Genomic DNA, 24,082 nt, shown 5'->3' on the forward strand with positions numbered 1-24,082 from the left:
ACTCCTTATCCAACTTAGCCCATACGGACAGGCACCCCAGTGCAAAATACCAGGACACAGTAAGCACCCCACCCCCCTCAAAGGAGAACGGGGCCCTCACAATCTACCGTGATGATCTGATGGTAAGGAAGGGAAAGGGCCTACTCTTATTCTTGTGAAGCTAAACAGAACCTGCTTAAGAGTTTTCCTGGGCTGTGAGAGTGAGTAAACACGCAAACATCCCACAGTACAGAAGGGGAGAAAAGTACTGAACAAGTAAATGTAGAGTTAAGTGTGGACTTACCAATTGTGCTAAGCTCTATGGAGGAAAAATGCAAATCATCTGAAGAGAATAACAGGTGGGGATATAACTTGTATTAGGGAGTGTGAATGAGTGAAGACTTCTCTGAGGAAGGAATGATTGAACTGAAATCTAAGGGGGAATCAGAGTCAAGCAGGTTAAGAGTTTGTCTTTTGTCTGGAATAGGATTCCAGACAAAAGGAACAGAATGTGCAAAGGCCCTGAGAAAGGAAAGAGTTGGCTCATTTGAGGATCTGAAAGTGACATAGAAGGAGAGGAGGAGAAGGGTAGGAGATAGGGATGGAGAAATAGGCAGACAAATTCACACAGGGCCATGTAGGCCCGGTTCTTGATTTTGTGTTTTATTATAAGAGCCTAGGAAGGTTGAAGAATTTTAAGCAGGGATCATAGCCAGGATTGCATTTTTAAAATATTAAACTGGCCAAGATGGAGACTGGTTGGGAGGGAGGCAAAAGCAGAAGGAGAGAGCCCATGTAAGAAGGTATTTCAGAAATCCAGGCAAGAGATAATGGCGTGTTGAATTAGAGGAGTGGCAGAATGTATATGGAGAGAAATGGACCGGTTTAAGATATGCCTGGGAAGTTGAATGGAGTAGCAGCTCTTGCATTCAATATCTTTAAACTCTAGTAAGAGAGGGCAGCAGGTAATAAATTGTGTAAGACTCAGTTCTAGGCTGGGCCCTCTCAGGATTGAGAGGACGTGGCAAACAACAGTCACAGCAGCTTCCCCTGTGTCTGAACCACCGCCACTGGAACAGGATGGTTTGGAGATTAGAGATCGCAGGGAAAGCTGGGCTTGGAGTCAGAAGGTTGTAGCCCAGTTGAGTAGGCGACTGGGTGCTCACTCAAATGTGTTGTCGTGCCAGAGGGATAGAGCCTGATTAGTTAAGCAACTTTGAAACCTAACAAATAAGGACTCTGCCCAGACATGATCTAAGCACTATGGGGGAGGCATGGCATTCAAATAATTTCATCTTTGCCCATTCTTAATAGCTATTGATAATAATAGTAAGAAGAATAGCTAACATGATGGAGCTCTTTGTATGAGGCCCCGTGCTAAGGACTGTGTGTGCATTCTTTCATTTAAGTTCATTAGAGCTCTGTGAGATAGGTACCGTTGTTACCTCTGTTTACTAACAATAAGGCTTAGAGATTAGTACCTTGTGGGACCATATCTCCGGTAACTACAGTAGCATATATTCAAACCCAGCTCTGTCCTGACTCCAGAGTCCAGGCTCCTATCCATATAATCTAATGTTGTGTTGAAAAGGATTCTGAAGACGCATTTGGGTTCAGTGGGGCAAAGGCAGGTGTGTGCAGTCTGGTCAGTCACATATTTGCCACCTCTGTACCAGCACTGAATGCCTCCAAAATATATAGATCCTATTTAAATAAAAGTAGATACAAGATTAAACCTCTCTCCCCTAGCTGTCTTACTGTAGAGTGAATGCCTTACAACCATGCTGCCTTATTCCAAAAGATAAATCACTCCGGATTGCATCCAGCTTAGAATAGCAAAAGAAAATTATAATTATACTTTATGATCTTATAGGATATCATATTCATATTCTAATGGCTGGTTATATTTTTCAGGCCAACTAGCTAGAAAGAATAGTATTTGAAGAATCTGGCACAGGAGGGCCTCTAGACACCTTAACATAAGAATTCTAAAAACACTACGAAAGATTAAAAACCTACTTTGAGAGACTCTTCTCTTCAGAGCTCAACTAAGGAGTCACATCAGGCTAGAAAACGGTTCTGGGGCAAAGCCAGGCTTTGAGCTCTCAGGGGAAGGCTGCATTGAAAGAGAATGGCATCGTCTCTGGGAACCCAGTGTTAACTGGTATAATCCAACACTGTTGTTCCTGAATGCTCTCAGGAGAAAAGAGCATTTTAAACTACTAATGTGGTTTTCTTTTCCCCCTTTTTCCTGCAAAATTATATAATTTTGCTCTTCTTTATGTCACCAAATTCCTTGTGATAGTATTATATTTGGCAGATCTCTTATTGAGAAGTTTCCAAAAACCAAAAGATAATTAGCTTAGTTTAGCAGGCATATAAAAAAACCAGACAGAGAACTATATACAATTCATTGGAAATAGTGTCCAACTGCTCGTATCTCAAGGAAATTTGCTAGGGCTGTAAAAAATTTCCCACTTTACGGGCCGGCCTGGTTGAATAGCGGTTAAATTCTAGCATTCCACGTCGGCGGCCCAGGGTCCACCAGTTCAGATCCTGGGCACGGACCAACTCACCGCTCATCAAGCCATGCTGAGGCAGCACATAGAAGAATTAGAAGGACCTACAATTAGGATATACAACTATGCACTGGGGCTTTGGGGAGATAAAAGAAAAAGAGGAAGATTGGCAACAGACGTTAGCTCAGGGCCAATCTTCCTAAAAAAAAAAAAAAGAGAGAGTAACAAAATAAAACTAAGTTCATGATTTTTAAAAAAAGAAAAATCCACATCTTAAAGAATGCTTTGTGCAATAGAATTTTTTGCTGAAAGGAGTTGGGTCCTTAACTTTTAAGGAACAGAAGTGGGGCGGGACTAGACAGGGAATCAACAAACATTCGTGAAATGTCTACTTGGTCAGGCACATTGCTAAACTCTGAGGATGTAAAGAGAATGAGACCTAAGAGAATTGACAGTCCAATAAAGGAGAAAAGACTCTATATAGCAACTCTTACAGTGAGCAAAGAGATTAGTATATACACTACAGTAGTTCTCAACGTTGTGGTTCCCAGACCAACAGCATCAGCTGGGAACTTGTTAGAAATGCAACCTCTCAGGCCCTACATGAGACCTACTGAAATAAGAAACTCTGAGGGTGGAGCCTAGTAATCACCCTCCAGGTAATTCTGATGCACACTAAAGTCTGGAAACCATTGGTTTAGCAAAAGAGATGACAATAAAGTGTAATTGCTTGGGGAGGTGGAGTCGGGTTGGTTACTGGTATCCAACCAAGAAATAATGAACTTGGGCATTAGGGCTTTTTGGGCTGTTGTCACCCACCTCTATGAGGCAGGCTTGAGGTTCTAGTTGTGCCAACATCTAAGGCCATTGTGTGTCCCTCCAGTTTCAATTCTGTATTAGTTTCCTACTGCTGCTGTAACAGATTATCACAAATTTAGTGGCTTAAAAAAACACAAATTTATTATCTTTCAGTTTTGGAATTCAGAAGTCCAAATTCAGTCTCAATGGCCTGAATTCAAGGTGTAGGCAAGTCTGGTTCCTTCTGGAGGCTCTAGGAGAGAATCTATTCCCTTGCATTTTCAAGCTTCTAGAGGTCAGTTCCATTCCTCGGTTTATGGCCCTGCGTCACCTTGACCACTGCTTCCCTTGTCGTATCTCCTCCAACTCTCTGCCTCCTACCTCCCTCTTATAAGGACACTTGTAGTTACATTGGGCCACCCAGATAATCCAGCATAATCTCCCCATCTCAAGATCCTTAATTTAATCACATTTGCAAAGTCCCTTTAGTTATATAAAGTAGCATATTCACAGGTTCCCAGGATTAGGACACAGACATCTTTGAGGGGCCATTATTCAGCCTACCACAGCTTCCCCTTCAGTGTTGCTAGGGAGAATAGGGAGGAGGAAGGGAGCAGGAGATGTGGAGTGAGAGATTTTTCAGAGGGATAGGATTAATAAATGAGTCCAGTTGTTAAGTTGTTTCAATTTGTTGGGTAGCCATCTCTCCATAGAAAAGCCCAGTCTAGCATCCATGGGTTGGGTTGCCCATAAAGAGCAGCATGAATGAGGTCAGTAAGGCCTAGGCCCCACTGAGTAGGCCTGCTTATCCCTATGTTCATCCATATACTGGACATCTCCACCTGGGTGGGCCCAGAACTGAACTCTTCAATTCCTCTCTCCTGCCACCCCCACCCCACCCTATTTTTCCTCCTTGAGTCCCTGTCTCAGATAAAGGCATATAACCTGTTCACTCAATCCAGAAATCTACTACTATCCTGGGTTTCTCTTTCCCTTTCACTCCCCTAATTCTCTCCACCACCCACATCTAATCAGCCACCGAGTTCTGTCAACCCCACCTCCTAGATATCTCACTTTGTCTCCAACCACTCTGGCCAGACTTGACTCAGGAGCTCACCCTTCCTCATCTAGAGTTTTGCAAGGGCAAAACTAACCTAAGTGGTTCTCCTGGCTCTAGGATCACCACCTTTATTACCAATACCAGGAAAGTATTTCCAAAACAGAATCTGTCATCCCTTTTTCTCTGCCGCTTAAAACTCCCTAATGTCACTTTAGAATAAAGACCAACTCCTTAACAAGGTGTATAAGGCTCTTCATGATACACCCTTAGCTTACCTGTTCGACCTCATGTTTGCCATTCCCTCATGTGACAAAACACATTATTTGCAGATCCTAGAATGACGTTGATCCTTCACACCTCCAACCCCTATGGTCTGGGCTCTTCCCCTTGCTGGAACATCCTCATTCGATTCTCTACCTGGCTGGAGTGACAGCTCTTTGAGTCTTCCTCTTAGCATATTGCCATGGCCTCTTCCTTCTACCTTAGCACCCACTACTCAGCCCTGGAACCACTTATTACTTTGAATTATAATTGATGATTTATAGTCTCTTGGACCACTAGACTGTGAGCTCCTTAAGTGCAAGGATTAAGTTTACCTATGTCTTTAGTCCCAGGGCCCAGCACAGTGTAGGGCACACAGTAACTGTTCAATACATTTCTTGGACAAGTTGAGATATTACATATCATTGGGAGATGCTGGCTAAGAAAACAAAAAAAGGAGCAGGAGTAAGGAGGAGAGTTATAATCCTAGGTGTCTAGCAACTGGAACAAGCCAGGAAATTTTAGGGGACACGCATCAGTGCATACACCTACAAAGACATAAAAAATAGAAGGAGAGGGTTTTCAATAATGTCAAGTGCTCCTGAGGACCAAAGCCAGAAAATAGGTCTTTGGATTGGACACACAAGAAAGACACCAATGCCATTCAAGAAAGCAGTCTCAAATGGAGTGTAGAAGGTACAGAAGAGGGAAGAAGGTGAGGTAAGAGGGCCTGGCTCACAGAGTGTCAAGCAGTGCCTCTCAAACTTTGCGGTGCATCACAAATTGGGTAAGCTCATTCAAAATGCATATTCCAAGGCCCAGCCCAAGAGATTCTGATTTAATCAGTCTGGAAGTGGGGGCCTAGGAACCTGCATTTTTAACAAGCATTCTAATGCAGACAGTCACTTTGAGAAACACTTAATCGAATATGTTGAAGTAAGATACTTAATGTGAACTATGTTCTAGAGAATGTTGAGATTAAAGAAAGGAAGAATGTGGGCGGTACATATATAATTTGAGGAGTGTAAGGTAAAAATGTCAAGAAGTGTTTATCAGTAACAGTCAACCACTAGGAGACGCGCACACACACGCAAGGATTTGACCTCACGGAATTACGTGAGCTGGTCAAGCAGTCTCTAAAAGGATGTTTTCTTTGCATCTGAAGCTAGAGTATGAAGTTCACAAGGTAAACAGAAGGGAAGATGGATGTAAAGTGGAAGAGATCAGGAACAGTCTGGAACCCACAAATATGAGCTGGAGCCTCACAGGATGGCTGGGAACCTGTGTCAGTTCTTGGTGCCTCTGACCCTAGTGGTGTGGGTGTCCTGCACAGGTTGGATCCTTCCTCATGGAGCTAAATGCATACACCTGGTCTAGGAACTGTAGCACAGAAGGAGGGTCCAGGGGAAGGTAGAGCACTTACAGACCAGGCGGCTGACTCACAGCAACCAGGTGAGCCAGCAGATAAGTCACAATGTGTGTGAGCTACACAATGGCTGCTGCTTCACTTCCACGCTCCAAATCCCCCACAGGAATCTCCCTTGCGGCATAACCATAACTAGAATTATACAGCAGTTCAGCCTAGCCAAGTTAACACATTACAAAACCACCACAAGGGGTGTGTGTGTGTGTCGGGGGGTGTTTTAAGAGAGGACAGAGTTCACCAGATGGAAAGGTTGAGGAGTCAATTAAGACGGGCAGTTGATGGAGCAACATCCCAGCGGAAGAAGGAAGGGAAGGGGTCTAGGCTTTGATGTTTGAAAGGAGGGACACTCCTTCCTCTAGCACAAACAGAAAGAAGCAGCATAAGACAAAAAGGGAGGGCAGGGCTGAAGTGGAGAGAGAGTGGTATAACTTGCACCAAAACACACTTCCTAGAAGAAAAGGAAAAGAGGAAGGTAACTTGAGACCACGCATAGGGGAGCATGGACCCTCCCAAAGACAAGGAAGGGATTTGTGTCACTCTTTCATTCTGAGGGTCCTCGCATAAGAAAACTTCCAAGGACAACCAACTCAAAGACAATCGCAGTCTTCTGGTTGTGGGTACAGGGTGAATTGATGCTCTTCCAAAACCGAAACGGTGACATAATTTTAAAACATGGTTATTAAGCACCTGCTTGTTCGTCACTGTGAATTTAAGGACATTTACAGAGGTCACATCTTAGCATATGGTCTGCTTCTTCCCCATTGAAGTTGTTGGCAGTCCAGCTGCTCGCAGCTTGGTGTGCTGTGTTAGCACCAGCATGAGAATTTAAGGAATGCCATGCTGTGCCAGCCAGTCCATCTGAGATTTCTGGCAGAGAGACGCCCCAAGAGGAATTTTGTGGGGAAGGCAGAGGTCTTTAAAACTTAAAATGACAAGTTAAGGATGTACCCAAACACCCACAAAACTTCCCTAATCTGAGTTATTGTGAATGAATGACCTAAAACACCTCCCTCAATTTATACCTTCAGTCTTCACTTCTTCTTGGGGTAGGGATTTCTCTTAGTTGACTTCCTATGCAAAATAGAACAATTTCTCTCTTTATTAACTTTAAGTTTTCTGGTTTCAATCTTCAAAGAAGCACCTTAGTTCTAATAAACAAGATTTGATGAACAAGACCAGTTCAAACTAGCAGTACTTGATATTATGATCTTTTGGTGGTGTCTCCACGACCTTTTACTTTCCAGACTAGAAAATGTTTTAGTTTTCTCCTGACAAGAATTCATTTAGAGAAAAGAATTAGACTTGAATACAGATTATCTGGACCTGAATTCCAGCTTTCCCACTTGCTTGGGCAAATTAATCTCTGAATCAGTTTCTTCATCTATAAATGGGGATACCAACAAATACCTCACATGATAATTATAAAGATTTAATAAATGAATATATGTATTAGGGTATAGACTAAGCTTCTATAACAAAGAGAACCTAAAATATAGAGGCTTAAATAAGATAGAAATCTATTTCTTATATAATATTCCAGAGGTAATGACTTGTAGGTGTCACTACAGTCTCAATATATGGCTTCCATTTGTGGATGGGTCATCTCCCAGCCAGCAGTGTGGAGACAGTGATGGAAAAGAGCTTCCTTTTTAAGGTGTTACCCAGAAACCACACACATCACTGTTGCTTATATACCATCGGCCAGAATGTAGTCCCATGGCCACATTTAACAGCAAGGGAGACTGGGAAATGTAGTCTATCTGGATGGACATATGCCCAGTTAAAATTGTGGGGGAAGTGATTTACTGTTAAAAGGAAAAAAGATAGAATGGATATTGGAGGATAATGGGCAATTTATGTTAGCTACACTCTCACTATTACATAGGTTTCTATTATGGTTAAAAAAAAAAAAAGAACACTTGATGTTTTATTTCTGATCTCCCCATCCTACTGACAAAGCATCCCATGCAGCTAGCACCTTCAAGTACCAGAAGATGAGTTTTTTGATGGCAGAGGACCATGTCTTATTCATCTCCACATCTTCAGAGGCTGACACAGAATTGTTCTCAATAAATGTTTATCAAAATGAACAACCATAATCACTCCTAGAGCCCACATCTGGGTTAAACCCCTCTAGTAACATGTGGATTGTGGACTTTCCAGTTTGAGTGAGCAGTACTATACATATAATATGACATTGTTGGCTTTACCTACTGCATGATCCAATAGGTTGCATAGTGAAGCACTTCAGTACATTCTTGCTGTATGGTATTTTTGAGGAGAAAAGAGTAAAATCTTAAAAAAAAAACTGGCTCTCAAAGCAGGGTCATGTTCTCTCAAGTAGACTATATAAATCAAACAAGAGACCATTACTTAAAAATGTTTACCATCCATTTTCTTGGCAGTCAGAGGAAACCTAGTGCAGAAGCAGCTATTGGGAACCATAGCCTGGCCTACTCAGCTATGGGGTAATATTTTGTAAACCATCTTTCTTTAAAACTAGTCCCAGAATAGAACTGTTTTGCCTGAGGTTGGGCAAACCAACTGCAAGTTTTCACACTCTCTCAAATCTCAGATTCTGAAAGTTATCTGTGGTTGCACAAGGTGAGTAATCTTGGAAAAACTGACAACCACAAACAGGAAGGAAATCTAGCTGGAGAACAGAAAGGAATTTTCGGGCATCCCTCCTGTGTCTGGCATTGTGCTAGGGCCATTAAAACACATTTTACTTTGCTTCTGACAACAATCTTAAATGAGATAGGCATTGTTATAGGAAACTTCTTTAAGGGTCAAAGAAGGTAAATAATGTATAAAAGATCACTGTTGCACATTGGGTTCCTAGGAAGCAGACTCCTGCAAGAGATGGAGATATGTGTTCAGGAAATTTGTAGAGTATTCTCAGGATCAACACCTGAAGGGGAAGGGAAAGAAGCAGGATTGGGAAGAGAGAGGAGTTGGGCTTCAACGCAGTCTCAATGAGGCTTCAGCTGATCCCATGGGAAGCTCTAGAGCTGTGATGGCCCTTAAGAGTTGTCCCAAGTTGGGGCGAGAGGGCCAGGATTTTATTCTCCCATGACAAACAGTTGGATGCAGTCTACAGCGCTTGCAGCAGCTGAGGGAAATAAATTCTTCAGTCCTGAACAGGGATCTGAGCAACACAGCACTGCGTTTGCTGTAGTCAACCAGCTTGGAAGTAACAAAGCCAGAACGTGAACACAGCTCTGATGCCAAAGCCCATGCGGTTTTCTACTGCACTTGCCCCAACAGGCAATCAGCTGGTTTGGTACCTATATATTTTACCACTTTAGAAAATGGTAAAAAGAAAAACAATTTGCATGCTGGTCCTGGAAATACGGCCTTAGTGTCTTGACATCATGAGACCTTTCCAAGTTTTATATAAATAATTCAACCTTAGATATATTATCCTTTTTTTCATGATTACACATTTTCTAATGTTATCCACAACAATTTCCTTACTTCTTAAACCAAATTCAACCAAAACAATAAGCATGCTAAAGACTTAAAGCATACTCTATCTAGGCTGATTCATTAGATAACTTCAAAACGCTTCATCTTAGAATTCTCTTAGAATTCAGGAGTAATTGAGGAGCACAATTTGTGTCAGAAGTGTGATATTCATTTTTAAATATACTTAATCACCTAAGGCCTAATAGTTAAGTACAGATAGATATTGGTTCAGAACTCCCAGGAGAAAAAGATATACAAAGACTCAGAAAGACTTAATGAAATGCATATGCCTCTCACCTTGATATGGAAGCCTGAAAAGTATAGCTAAAATTTTCCAGCCATGTTCTTCAACTTGAAAGTTACCGTGACTGAGCCAAGGTAAAACCCATGGCAGATAAAGCATTCATCCACTGAACAAACATTTACAGGGTACCTATGGTACACAAGGATTAGCATTAAGTACTCTAAGCACCCTGGCCAAGACTTAGTTCTTCCAGAAAAATTTGATTGGCTTTCTAGCTGCAACGAATCATATCTTCTTACTGCCTTGTTTTAGAACAACAAACCATTCTACATAACAAGTGAAACCAAATATTCTTGTCAAATATTTTCATAAATATATATAATTATATCTAACGTTTGGATGGTATAAAGTTCTACAATTTATATTTAGGAAAATCAAAAGGACTGGCATTTTTGTTACTATCTCCCTTTCAAGCCAGCATTAGGAAAAGCAAGTCATGTATTCCAAAGTATACACTGAAAAAGATTAAAATTAAGGACATCTGAAAAGATTTTTCACTTGTATATGGCATTATATTATAATTTAGACCTACCCTCCACCACATTATCCCTGCCCCAGGCACTGAAATGTTTTCTTTCTTCTAGTGCAGTGGTTCTCATAGTGTGCTCTCCAGAGCAGTAGGCATCAGCATCACCTGGGAACTTGTTAGAAACAAAAATCATTTAGTCTGAGGTCCCTCGTCAGATCTACTAAATCAAAAACTCCGGGCGTGGGGCCCAGCAATATGTGTGTTAATAAGTCCTCCAGGTGATTCTGATGCGTGCTTATTTCAGAACCATGGTTGTAAGATTACACATTAAACTATATTTTTCATTTTCCATTCAATAGATGTTTATTTGGGGTCATGTAATAAGTGCTATACATTATTCAGCCTTTGTCAATTGCACTTGTGCATCATGTGTCATGATTTAAAATATATATTTACATGATATTACATGCTATGTATGTTGGACACAATTGCGTTTTCACAAGCTCTGCAGGCAATTCTGATGCATGCTCAAGTCTGAGAGGCATTGTTCTAACTCATTATCCGTTAGTCTCACCCCAAACAGAAACCTGGTATGATCCACGGCAATAAATATAAATGTTGTACTCACCGTTAAAGAACAAGAGGCAAACAAAGATCCAAGAATTCTTGACAGCACAGAGCATATTGTTGCATTTCCAAGCAATGAAGTGCATCAGCTAGAGTAGCAAGTTCTGCGTAAAAACACTTGGGTTTAAGTCCTCCTTCTTTAACCCCCTGGCTATTGCTTCTCGGGAAATCATAGAATCTTCACAATAATTTGCTTCCTCATCTATAAAAGGAGAGCTTTGCCTTTGGCATATTTAGGGTGACTTCCAGCTCTTAAGTTGAGTCCAAGCACCTCAATCAATATATATTTTATTATCATTTTGGAGATACTCATATTGCCATTTTTTTCCATGTCATGCTGTTACTCAAAAGCATATCAAGACTCTCACAACTCAAAAATAAGAATACAACCAAATTTAAAGTAGAGCAAAGGCTCTGAATAGACATTTCTCCAACGAAGATATAGAAATGGCCAATAAGCACATGAAAAGATGCTCGACACTTTTAGCCATCAGGGAAATGCAACTCAAAACCACAAGGAGATACTACTTCACACACACGTTAGAATGACTGTAATAAAAATGACTGACACGGCCGGCCCCGTGGCTTAGCGGTTAAGTGCGCGCACTCCACTGCTGGCGGCCGGGGTTCGGATCCCGGGCACGCACTGACGCACCGCTTCTCCGGCCGTGCTGGGGCCACGTCCCACATACAGCAACTGGAGGGATGTGCAGCTGTGATGTACAACTATCTACTGGGGCTTTGGAGGGAAAAAAAATTAAATAAAAATCTTTAAAAAAAAAAAAGACTGACAATAACAAGTATTGGCGAGGATGTAGAGAAATCGGAACCCTAATACGCTGCTGGTGGGAACGTAGAATGGTGCAGCTACTTTGGAAAACAGTTTGGCAGTTCCTCAAAAGGTTAATCATAGACTTCTCATATGACCCAGCAATTCTACTCCTAGGTATATGCCAAAAGAATTAGAAACCATGTCTATATAAAAAGTTGTACACAAATGTTTATAGCAGCATTATTCACAACAGCCAAAAATGGAAATAATCCAAACATCCATGAAAGACAAATGGATAAATAAAATGTGATATATCCATACAATGGAATATTCTCCAACAATAAAAACGAATGACGGATATATGTTACAATATGGATGAACCTCAAAAATATTATATTAATTGAAAGAAGACAGTCACAAACAACTACACATTGTATGATTTCATTCATATGAAATGTCCAGAGTAGGCAAATCCATAAAAATCCATAGATATAGAAAGTAGATTCATAGCTACCTAGGGCTGGAAAGGCTGAGGGGGAGTAGGGGTGGGATATGACTGTAGAAGTGTAAAGGGCTTCTTTTGGGGTGAGGAAAATGTTCTGAAATTGATTGTGGTGATGGTTGCGCAGCTCTGTGAATATAGTGAAAACCACTAAATTGTACACTTTAAATGAGTGGAGCTCATTTAATTGAGATGTAATTCACATGCTATACAGCTGTGAATTATATCTCAATAAATCTGTTCCAAAAAAAATAAAAGTATATCAGAACTTTCTCTCCTGCTCCATTTCTCTCCTAGTCATATCAAATGACCATCAGTGAGGAGATACATACTAAACTAACGCCTTTATGACTATGATAGTTTGGAACGAAGTGCCATCCGACTGTTATCTCGTCCATTATTTTAATACTGAAGCAGTGTATCGGATGCAGTTTAGATTAGCCAACACATAATTCTATGTTACTTTCATTCAAACCCAAACTGCTAACAAAAGGCATTTACAAAGATAAATGCTAGACTCTGGCTCTTTTTTTTTTATTATACTAGAAATGACCATTGTGAATTAATGGCATGCTTTGAATCGGGCATAAACAGGACATCCACAGAATGAGCAAATATTTCTCAATTCTTTCTTTAATCCTTGAATTCATTCAGTGTGAATTCTAAAAGTGAATGTGAGGGGTTTGCAAAAAGGAAACTTTATCTCTTCTGAAGCTCACTGGCTTTTTAAGTCATACAGACACAAATGGTGCTTTGAAAACCTTGGCTAAATTATGCACATGAAAATAAACAACGATCTAGGAAGCAAATTCCTAAAAGACTACAATGATGAAGCTAATCACAATCATAAATTGGGCCTTACAGATCATGCTGAATGTCTGGGGCAATTATCCCTGCTTGTTTTGTTTGTGCAAGTTTCAGGTAGACCAAAAGACATTCATTGTGAAAGTCTCCATGACTAATTTTTCCTTAATCAAATCAGGAATTTAAATTTCCTTTCTTAATAGCACAGGGCCAGAGGACATGATTTTCATTTTAGAAAGGACTGTGGATACATGAGGACATTTTAGAAATCTGGGCCAAATGGTATTTTAAGACATTAAGAGCTAGTAAGAATTTGTGTTATGTTTAACTGCATGTTACAGCAAAACAAAATCTTTAAGATGTGAGAACATAGTTGATTGCTGCTAGTTAATTACAGCCTCGCCTATCAGACTGACCAAATAATCACATCTTTAGAGACTGCTTTTTATATAACTGTTAACATTTGAGAAGATGAGGGGCTGCTTGAAGAAGCTGAAATGTATAGACTCTATCCTCATGAAAATGAAAGCAGGCTTACATTTGTGCATATAACTTCACCAACATACCCCAAGAGGGTTCCAGATACCAGTTTAAGAATTCACAAAAACTTGAAAAAACAACCAGAGATACCACAACACACCCATGGCTATAATCAAAGTCTGACAACACTAAATGTCAGCAAAAATGTGGAAAAACTGGAACTCTCAGTTTGGAAAACTGTTTGGCAGTTTCTTTAAACGTTAAACATGCATCTACACTGTGACTCAGCAATTCCACTCCTAGGTATTTGCTCAAAAGAAATGAAAGCATATGTCTATACAAATACGCTTTGTATGAGACTGTCCTTAGCTTTATTCCTAACAGCTAAAAACTAGGAACAACACAAATGGCCATCAACAGGAGAATGGATAAATAAATTGTGGTATAGTCATACAATGGAATTCTATACAGAAAAAATAAAATAATGTGCTACTTATGTTCACAACAATATGGCTGAATTTCAAAAGCATTATGCTGAATGAAAGAAGCCAAACGTGAGAAAGCATGAAGTTCTAGAACAGGCAAAACTAACATACAGCAATAGAAATCAGAACAATCGTTTCTGCAGGGTGTGATGGACTAGAAGGGGGCACATGGGATCTTTCTGGGGTATTGGAAATGTTCTATATCTTGATAGAAGTATGGGTTACACAGGTATATGCATTTGTCAGAATTGATTGAACTGTACACCTAAGATCTATGTTTCAATTCACGTAAAATACACTTCAATAAAATATTTTTTAGAAAACAGATGAATTGGGGATTTGTGAGCATCAGTATAAGTAGAGAATTTGGATTGTTTTACTATTTATTTAGGCAAGTATTAGTAAAAGCACTGGAAGAGATGGAAAGTGTTGCTTCTTTAAATCGCAGAGACATTATATTTGAATGTGTAGCTGTGGACACACAGAAAAGATGACTTTTCTAATAGAACTATGACTCTCTATTTTGTACAGTTTATTTAGCATTTTCCTACATCTTTCATTTGATACTTATGGCAACTCTGGGAGGGAGGCATTATGATCGCCCCCTCATTGTGCAGATGAGGAAACTGAGGTTCAGGGAGGTTGCGGGTTCTACCCAAGGTCAGACAGCACATTTGTGGCAGAGCTATGACCAGAACCCCTATTTTCTAAAGGAAATTTAGTGCTCATTTTACCTCTACTCTTTTAGAGAAAGGAAGTTACAATAGCCAGAGAAACATATGAGTTACATTCCAGAAATGGATACTATTTAGTGAATTAAAAATCCAATGTGTCTGATCCACATCATTAAGAGCCTCTAGAACTTCTTGTTTTTAGTGCTCAATAATACTTTACTCACTGAAAAAGCATGGCTGGACCACACCAACAACTCTCTGGGTTAGTTTGAGTTTTTCTGTTACTCAGCATTAAGCTTCACTAATAATTTTAAGGATACCCGTAGTTAAGAGGCACAGGTGAAACAGGGAGAGGGCCAGGACCAGGAGTGAGGCTCCCCAGGTCCTTTCTTCCTGCATCAGACATGCACTCTCTGGCCCAGGGCAATGATGGTGTCTCCAAAGAGATTTGTGGGTAACCTCACACAGCAGGGAGACTTTAGGTTATGAGTCACCTCCATTTTATACCCAGATCCTTATATGACTTAAATGAAATCCTCCAGGGAGCCGTGCTTCATAAATCCATAGACTCTAACTTAGTTTTCCATAAGCAACCCTAACCCAGGGTCATTCATGCTAAAAGCATTCCATAGGTGGGGACTCTCCTCCTACTCAATCTCATTAGTTAGTTTACCAGGAGGCCAATTATCAGCATGTTTATAAAGAGATTGCCTTGGGTCACTTGCTTTGTCTCCCAGGAATGTCCTCCTGGTAATAGGAGAGAAATGGATGACAGGCCAGCTTCTTAAATTCTTCCTCCCCAGGACTAAAATCCAAGTGACACCCCATGGACTACAATCCAACCCTGCCACACCTTAGTTCTCTGCATCTCTAACCATTAGGAGGCTTATCATGAGGGTTCTGGAAACAGAACATCTCTGGGGGGCACACAGCACATGAGGCACCTCTGAGCAGAGCCACGCCAAGGACCAGGAAATTGGGCCATGATGCTGGGAGTGATTTAGAGGAGAGAGTGAGGGGGCAACAAGTGCTACATAAACAAAGAAATTAAATACTAGAGTCCACTTATTGAAGGCTCACTACCACAAGCTTATAAAGGAATATTACCTGATATGGAGCTAAGGCTCAGAGAGGTTAAGTAACTTGCCCAAGGTCACACAACGAGTGAGGGGCAAAGCCAAGATTTAAACACAAAATAGTCGGAGGCCCAATCTCAACTTCAAGCTGTCCCAACCCCTTCTTTACTCTGCTTTATGATGCTGGAGATTGGACTCTGCAAACCACATTTTAGTTTTCCAGCTGCTCACTGTTAGGTAATGCCAGTCAGGGGCATGGAGACTGCAAACCTGATGGAGGGGGAAAGGATGTACTTTTTACTGTATGCTTCCTGTTCCTTTAAGCGTCACCCCACAAATGCCTCTTCACCCAAACATTAGTAGAGTCTTCCCATGGCAGCAGCTGAATCCAGTTTGCAGTTTCTCTGACACTTGTAAAACTAGCCTCAGAGACACCTGCTAGCCTAGGGGCCTCCTCAGAGGTCTGAGTCCCAGCTACCAGGACCATCCTCTGAGTTTCCAAGTTTTAATAATTCCAACCTCTTCCATCTGTTTGCCCCAAACACAGCGGCGGCGGCTGCATCCTGTAACATCAACCTCTCTGATACCTCAGTGTTCCCTTTGTACTTTTTCAATTATGTAGCTAACAATTCTTTAAGTTAAATTCCCTCATTTCAAATAACTTGTGTGATGTCTGTCTTCTCCCACCCATTTTTGTTCTCCACTCCCCACTCACGTCCCCCATCTGCCTCCATAAGGTGAAGTGGGTGGGACCATCCCTCCCCTTACACACATCCTGCTTAGGTTAGATTTAATTTTATTTGGGGCATGGGATCCTAGGAAGGAAACTGAAGTTTATTTAACTAATGCGCTCTAGACTTTTTTGGTCAAGCCCAAGACACTAAGTATTCTTAATTTGATATATATATTACTTTTTATCAACTTTATTGAAGCATGATTTATGGAAAATAAACTGCATCCCCTTCAAAGGATACAATCTGATGCATTTTGACATACGTATACACCTGGGAAACCATTGACACAATCAAGATACAGAACATCTCTGTCACCCCCAAGGTTTCCTCATGCCCTTTTTCAGTCCATCCCTCCCTCTACCCTGGACCCCAGACAACCAACCGCTGATCTGTTTTCTATCACTATAAAGTAGTTTGCATTTTCTAGGATTTTATATAAATGGAATCATCCAGTAGGTAGTCTTTGAGTCTGGCTTCTTTCACTTAGCGTAATCATTTTGAGATTCATCCATGTGGTTACATTTATTAACTTTTCCATTCTTTTTATTGCTAAGTAACAGTCCGTTGTACAGATGTACCATAGTTTGTTTATCCATTCAAATGTTGATTCACATTTAGGTAATTTCTAGTTTGGGGTTATTATGACTAAAGCTGCTATGAATATTTATGTATAAATCTTTGTGCAGTAAACACATACCTAGGCATGAAGAAATGTTACTTTTAAATTGAGGTGTTTCATACAGTAAAGTGCACAGATCATAAATATACAGATTGATAATTTATGTTCACGTGCACCTGCGTAACACCACCCAGATAAAGATTTAGAACATTTTCAACACACATAAGGTCCCCTGTGCCCCTTCCCAGTCAGCAGACTCCTGCAGAAGTCATCAGTATCCTGACTTCTGTCTCATTGTTTAGTTTTGCTTGTTTTGAGACATCATATAAATGAAATTACAGGGTATGTATGCACCCTTTTGTGTCTGGCTTCTCTTGTCCAACATGTGTCTATGAGATTCATGCACGCTCTTGTGTGCTTGGAGTTCATTCCTTTTATTGCAGTGCTGTGTTACATTGTATGGATATACATTTGTTTATCCATTCCCTTGTTGATGGATATAGGGTCATTCCCAGTTTTCTTTCTCGTATGAATATAGCTACTATGGACATTCTTGTATATGTCCTTGGTGAACATACAATCTCATTTTTCTTCACTCAGGAATGGGATTGTTGGGTCATGGGGTAGGTTTATGATTAACTTTTCAAAGTGGTTGTATCAATTTACACACCTACCATCAATGTATGACCATTCTGATTACTCCATATCCTCATCCATACTTCGTATTGAAGGTCTTTTTAATTTTAGTCATTCTGGTAGATGTGTCATGCAATCTCATTGTGGTTTTAACTTATATTTCCGTGATGAAAAATTATGTTGAGAACTTTTTCATACACTTATCAGTCATTTGGATATACTCTTTTGTGTAGTGTCTATTCAAGGTTTTTGTCCATTTTTAATTATTTGTCTTTTTATTATTGATTGTAGGAGTTCTTTATATATTCTGAATATAAATCCTTTGTTAGATATGTATATGACAAATACCTTCTACAGTGTTTTCTTGATGAACAGAATTTCTTATTTTAATGAAATGTAATTTATCAACCTTAGCTTTTATGATAAGTGCTATTTGTATCCTCTTTACAAAATCTTTGCCTATCCCAAGGTCACTTAACATTCATTTAAGATAATTTACCTATGTGAAATTTCAGAGGTTCAAGGGCCAGATTCACATACTGTATGCTGAATCTTAGGTCCTGTGCCCTAGTAGACAACACAAACATCCACACATGGGAGATGGGGTGAGGGGGAGTCTCACAAAATAAGGAGCAAGGAGAGTTTAGGGCAAAAGGATAGAGCTAGAGCTCAAGAGAGAAAGAAAGGGTATGAAGGGAGATGGGGAAAAGTGGAAAGACAAGATGGAGAGAGGCAGAGAAAGGGAAAGAGGAAAAGAATGAGGAAGAAAAGGGATGCCTTCGCAGCCTGAGCAAAGTGTGCCCCCATCTCAGGAATCTGAGCAGTCTGGCCAGAGGGGAATGAGCCAAGTGGGTGAGACGAGAGTCAGAGAACTAGAAACAAGATCAGAAGTCCCTTCCCCTTTCCTCCCAACTCTCCCTTCCCTCTCTGTGCTCAGGCCAGTAAGCACTTACCCTTGAAAAATATTTTTTAAAACATTGGCTGATTTTGTTATAAGAAATCTTTATTTCCCAATGATGTGCTCACTAAGACATCATTACATTAATGTGTACCCGAACACACTTCTAGGTTATGACCAATATCCAGAAATTAACCCTGACAAAATGTGCAGTAATTATAAATGTGAGCTTTGGAGCCACATAAACCTACGTGCCATTACTTATCCACTCCTGTCCTTGGGCAAGTTAATCAACTTCTATAAGTCTCAGTTTCTTCATCTATTAGATAAGTGTTCATTCACTCATTCAACAAATATTTATTGAGTACCTGTTACGTGCCAGGGACTGCTTTAAGCACAGAGAATTACTATATAAAGCAACCAAAAATTCTTACCCTCATGAAGCTTTCCTTCTAACGAGGAAGCAGACAATAAATAAGATGAAACAGTATTATGTATAGTATGTTATATAGTTTATATAGTTATATATGATAACATATCTTGTATGCTATATAGTATGTTATATAGTACATAGGGAGTAGTGGAAAGTGATAGCATTCTGGATGTATTTTGAAGGTAGAAGCAACAGAATTTACTTCTGGACCCAATGTTGAGTACAAAAGAGAAGTAAGGAACGTAAGAGAAGTCAAGGAGGATACCAAGGTTTGTGGCCTGAGCAACTAGAAGAATGGAGTTGCCATTACCTGGGATGAGGAAAGCTGCAAGGGGCACTGGATGAGCTCACTTTGGGGTACATTACATTTTAGATGCTATTAGACATCCAGAAAGAGATGTCAAGTTCAGGGAAGAGGTGTAAATTGAAGATGTATATTTGGAAATCATCAATGAATACACAGTATTCAGAGCCATAAAACGGGATGAGATCATCCAAGGAGTGATTATAAAGAAAATATATAAGTGTTGCTCCACTCAGGGTTGGTGGTGGTGGTGATGTGTGTGTGTGTATGCGTGTGTCTATGTATGAGGTTCAGTTGGTTTAACACTAAGAGCTTTATTTATTGAGTGCCTTATGTGCCCAATGCTGAGCTTTATATCCCTTAACTCATTTAATTTTCTAGGAAGTAAGTGATATTATTTTCTCCATTTTTAAGATGATGATACTGAGAAAGTTTATATTTGCCCAACATAAAAAAATTAGTAAGTGATAAAACTAGGACTTGAACCCAGAACCCATGTTCTTCACCTATATACTTCATCTCATATAATCTAATACAAAAATCTAATGCCTATTGGTCATGTTAATACACAATAAGCACTTAATTAAATGCCCCCCACTACATATCAGCTTGTGCCTTGGACAATAACTTGTTTGATCATGCCTTTGAGATCCTCAGTTTCAAATGGGCATGTTAATAATCATAACGATTCTTCTACCCAACTAATAGAGCCATTATGAGGGCCAAATGAGGCAATGTCTAAAGAAATGGATCATAGATGGCTCTGTACTTGTTAGAGAGCATTATCACTATCACTTCTAAATGAGGCTGGGTTTTCTGAATATGATAGAATCAGATCAAATGAGTTCTGCTCATGAAATATACACTCGAGATGCACAGAAATATTGACTTTAGAGAAATGCTATTCTTTGTGTGAGATGTTTGACCTTGACATGAGACTAATATTTCAACAACTGGCTACTCATAAACTGGAAGATAAACTGAAATACTTACGTGCAGAAATAAAAATAGAAAATTCTCACAATGGTAAGACTTTTGTTAAATCAAAGTTTTGAATTTTTTTTCAGTTACACTACTATCATTTTAAGTTTATGAACTATTACAAAAGCATTTTAGTTGGATAAGAAGTATTTGCTCCCTTATTTCTTGATTTTAATGTTAGAAAATGTTTCTAAACACAATATACCTTCCCATAGCTGGAGGGAATTTGACCCAGTACCCCAAATGCCCAGGCTGTGCTTTTTAAGGAGTAAATAAACCAGTAGACGAAGTGTGGAATTTGAAGTCAGAATATCAGTGTTAACTTCTGACATGCTGGCAAAACCTTTACATGCCAAGTTTTTCAAATGCTCAGACTAAAATAACTTTTTCTTCTTTTCATAGCATCTGCCCACAGATGTGGCAGGGTGTAAGACTCAGGCAGAAAACCTCTTTGGTCTTGGGTTACTGCACTGATTACCAATCAGCAGAGTCCTGTCAGGAACTTTTCACTCAGAAAAATACAAGATGGAAAACACAGAGCTACAATCAACTAAACATCCACTGACTCCAAGTTACATGCTTATCTCTGTACCCCACACACTAAGGAGATAAAAAGTTAATAAAAATTGTAGGCCGGGGGCCGGCCCAGTGGCGTAGCAGTTAAGTGCGCATGCTGTGCTTGGGTGGCCCAGGGTTCACAAGTTCGGATCCCGGGCGCGCACCGACACATGGCTTGTCATAGCCATGCTGTGGCAGTGTCCCATATAAAGTAGAGGAGGATGGGCACAGATGTTAGCCGAGGACCAATCATCCTCAGCAAGAAGAGGAGGATTGGCAATGGATGTTAGCTCAGGGCTGATCTTCCTCACCAAAAAAAAAAAAAAAAAAAATTGTAGTCCTTGCTCTCTAGCAGCCACAATCTATGATCAAAACCACACATTAGATGAAAAATATTTTAAACAATTATAAACAAAATTTGAATAAAAATACACAAAATATGAGAATAACCTTGGTTTTTAGTGTGTGAAGGAAACTCAAAATGAGGGAAAAGTCTTATAGACTCATCAGAGAAGAGTTCACGGAGACTGACTGGAGGTAGCTATAAACATTTGCACCGTTCTATTTCCTGCCAGAGAACTTATTAGTTTCTGCAGCCACAGACATTGGATGATCTTTGATAGACATTTCACTGCTCTGTGACTCAGTTTCCTCATTTATCAAACAGAAAAATCATACCCTTCATTTCTTACATAGTTCACAGTATGATAGTTGGAAAACACTAACAAATACCTCATTTTATTATTGCAGATATATTCAAAATAAAATGCAGATAAATTAAGTTATATGTCATAAACACTTATATCTATGATAATTAAAAGGTGGCACAGTGAGCCAACTTATCCTGCAGCCTAAACTTAAGGTAGATAAAAATAAAAATCTTATGACAAGGTAGATTCACACAGAATTGTGAATGAAGCTTACAGGTTTTTAAACATTTCAGTCAGCATTTATAATGTACCAGGAGTGAGATGTTGAGAAATAAATCAGTAATGTGCTTCTAACAAGCAAATAAGGGCTTTTTTGTTTTTTGAGCATTAAGTTTTTGAAAAATCACGTCGAAATTAATTAACTCCATTGCTGCCAAGAACACCTAAACCATTTATTTTCCCTGTGTTAACTGGACAGCAGAGATTTTCTTGGTCAATTCTTAAATGAAAGACATAGAAGGAATTCTTCCATCTAATTCAAACCATGAGAAGGTGCCCAGGAAATCTTCATTAAATAAATGAATCAGTAAATGAATGAATGAATCAGTCATTAAAAATAGACATTTATATATTGAAAATGAGGGGCCGGCCCCGTGGCTTAGCGGTTAAGTGCGAGCGCTCCGCTGCTGGCAGCCCGGGTTCGGATCCCGGGCGCGCACTGGCGCACTGCTTGTCTGGCCATGCTGAGGCCGCGTCCCACATACAGCAACTAGAAGGATGTGCAGCTATGACATACAACTATCTACTGGGGCTTTGGGGGAAAAAATAAATAAATAAAATTTTTAAAAAAATTATATACTGAAAATGATCCTACTCTTTGGGGAAGGAATTATCTTTAATTATTACTGTATTTGTCAAGTATTTTTCTGTTCTAAAATTGAAGATCCAGGATTCTAGAAATTCACTTTGAGGTAGTTGTGCCCCCTGAGGGACAAGTTCTCAAACAGAATTTAGGGATATAAGCAAGCTCAAGACCTGTCAATATTCTCAGTTCTGCTCATGAGCTGAGAACTACAGAGATTCCTGACAAGAAATAGGAATTTACCATGAGGTCTAACAAGTAGCCCCAGCTGAATAGAATGACCAGAAGTCTGTGCTGGAGGTGGCTGAGAAGCAACGGGAAACTGATAGGGCCCCTGGAATATGGGGTCACCATTAAAGGCCCCCTAAATAATTAGGCTCACACTCACATGTGAACAGATCAATAGAACCAGACCTTACAGCCTGCTGGGGAATATGGTTCTGACAGGCTGGATAGGATGGAAAAAAATGGACCAGAGGTGAGGACAGGACTTCTAGGAGTCATCTCCATCTACTCAAGGAAGAGGAAAGGCGACACTACACCACTGGGCTGCAGCTCAAGTGAGGAGGATTGCAGAGTCCTGGTGCAATGGGACTCAGAGGGTCAGTGGAACTTCGAGGGGGAAACGGAGCACAGGCCAAGGCCAGAGAATGCAGCTCCAGGATCTAAATCCAAGGGAAGTTCCTACTAAAAGTTTGTTGGGGAATTAAAATGTTCCAAAAGAGGTCAGACACAGTGGCAGTCCAGTGGGGGAAGCCCTGGATAGACTCTGATACCCAAAAGCTTACTTGACAGCTCCTCTCAGGGCCTCAAATGAACTTCAAACTCAACATATCAGAAACAAAAACTCAGTTCCTGAAAACCAGGTCTTTCCCCTTTTATTGCTCCCTAATTCAGCAAATGGCGTGCCCATTCCTCTAGTCTGCTACTCAGAAAGCTAGGTCTCATCGCTGCTCCCCTTTCCCCTACCCTCCGTATCCAATTTTTCTTAAATCTGACCATTTCTCTCCATCTCCACCACAATGCTAGTTCAAGCCACTCTCATTGTTTGTGTGGATTTAGAAGGAGTCTCCTAATGAATATCCCCCGACCTGCTTTTGTCCCCTGCAATCCATTCCTCCCCTGCAGCCAGAGAAGTCATCTTTTCGAAATGCAAATCTGATCATGTCACACCACTGGTCAAAACCCTTGAAAGGCTTCTCATTGCTTTTGGGATAAAGGGGAAACTCCTTAACGCAGTTCACAAAGCGCAGAACGCTCTGGCTCCTGCCCACCTCTCCAGCCTCTTCTAGTTCCACGCTGCCCCTCAGCAATCTGTTCTGGCCACTGTGTCCTTCTTTTAAGCCCTTTGCGCTCACTAAACTCCATCTTGCCAAAGGGCCTTTTCATCTAGGTATTCCATCTCATCCTCTCAGACTTGAGCTCCCCAGGAAAGCCTTTCCCGACCTCCCCTTCCAGGGTAGGTCTTCCTTTTCCGGGTTCTCGTTATACTGGGAGTCTCTCCCACGTAGCTCTTCTCACAGTTGCAATTTTACATTGATTCACATTATTTATTTTTATAACTATTAGCATTCTCCCTAGATTTTCTAAGCTCCATGAGTGCAAGGTGAGGGTCTGTTTTTTCCTCACCACTGGACAACAAGCTCTCAGAAAATAGCAAATAGGCCAAGCATTGTTGAAAACTAAATGAATGAATGACACAG

This window comes from Diceros bicornis, chromosome 2 (assembly GCF_020826845.1).
Source record: "Diceros bicornis minor isolate mBicDic1 chromosome 2, mDicBic1.mat.cur, whole genome shotgun sequence".
NCBI classification, from domain to species: Eukaryota; Metazoa; Chordata; class Mammalia; order Perissodactyla; family Rhinocerotidae; genus Diceros; species Diceros bicornis.